This window comes from Lepidothrix coronata, unplaced genomic scaffold, assembly GCF_001604755.1.
Source record: "Lepidothrix coronata isolate B3197 unplaced genomic scaffold, Lepidothrix_coronata-1.0 Scaffold59, whole genome shotgun sequence".
NCBI lineage: Eukaryota > Metazoa > Chordata > Aves > Passeriformes > Pipridae > Lepidothrix > Lepidothrix coronata.
In genome coordinates this window covers 462,446-463,749 of record NW_016690239.1, presented here as the reverse complement: position 1 = coordinate 463,749, position 1,304 = coordinate 462,446, and positions in this window count along the sequence as shown.

Below are 1,304 nucleotides of genomic sequence, written 5' to 3'. Positions count from 1 at the left end.
ACTGCAAAGACTTCAGCTTCCCCCAACATCTGTGGTGCTTGCTTTCTGCCTGTTTGCTGCAGAGGGAACAAAGGGAACAAGTCTGCAAACTTCAGACACTGCGGAGGATGTGCCAGGCATCCAGGGCACTTGTTATGATGTCCAATGGCCCTGCTTCACAGATTCTTTACAGGCTGGGGTGAGGAATGCCTTTTTAACCCTAAATCACACTTAAAACTGGTTGAGAAAAAAATGGGAAAAAAAGCATGACCTCCAGAACAAATAACATATTTAAAAACATTCACAGAATACATTGACATAACTCTCTGTATTGGGTTTGTGTGACAAGGTTTTGGTAGTGGGGGGGCTACAGAGATGGCTACTGTGAGAATCTGCCAGAAGTTTCCCCCATGTCTGACAAATCCAATGCCAGTAAAATGGCCAAGGCCGAGTCCATTGGTAATGGCAGTAGTGCCTCTGGGATAATAGATTTAAGAAGAGGGAAAAAAGTGCTGCAAAACAACAGTTGCCAGAAGAGACAAGTGAGAATATGTGAGAAAAACAACTCAGATGCCAAAGGCAGTGAGTGGCAGGAGGAGGTGCTCCAGGCACTGGAGCAGAGATCCACCTGCAGCCTGTGGTGGACCCCATGTCAGAGCAGGTGGATGACTGAAGGAGTCTGTGACCCCATGAGAAGCCCATGCTGGAGCAGGCAGCTGGCAGGACTTGTGGCCCAGTGAAGGCAGGAGCTCATGCTAGAGCAGGTTTACTGGCAGGACTTGTGACCCCATGTGGGACCCACACTAGTGCAGCCTGTTCCTGAAAGACTGCACCTCATGGAAGGGACCCAAACTGGAGCTTTTCCCACGGGAAGAACTCACATTTTAATACAGTTTTTGTCCCTTTCTGTCTCAGTTTGAAGAGACTGGAATGTTTGCTAAAAAGGATGAGTTATGAGACAAACCAAACTCCTCTCTCTCAGCAATTGTAAATTCAAAATTACGGGGCTTTAATCGAGGAAGTGTGGAAAAAACCAGAAAAAATAACAACCCTTTATTAAAAGATATATGTATGTTGGCAAGAACAGTAACAGAACACACAAAAAATAACTAGACAATAGTCCTGTACCTAGGACTAGACAAAAGTCCCCTTCAGACAAAAGCAAAGGTCTGAACACTTCTCTGTCCTTAGCGCAGTTCTGATCACGGTCGGCAGGGGGCGCTGTTGGGTCACTGGAGGCGCAGGGCCTGCAGTGCTCCGTGTTGGCCTGCAGGGGGCGCTGTTGGGTCACTGGAGGCGCAGGGCCTGCAGTGCTCCGTGTTGGC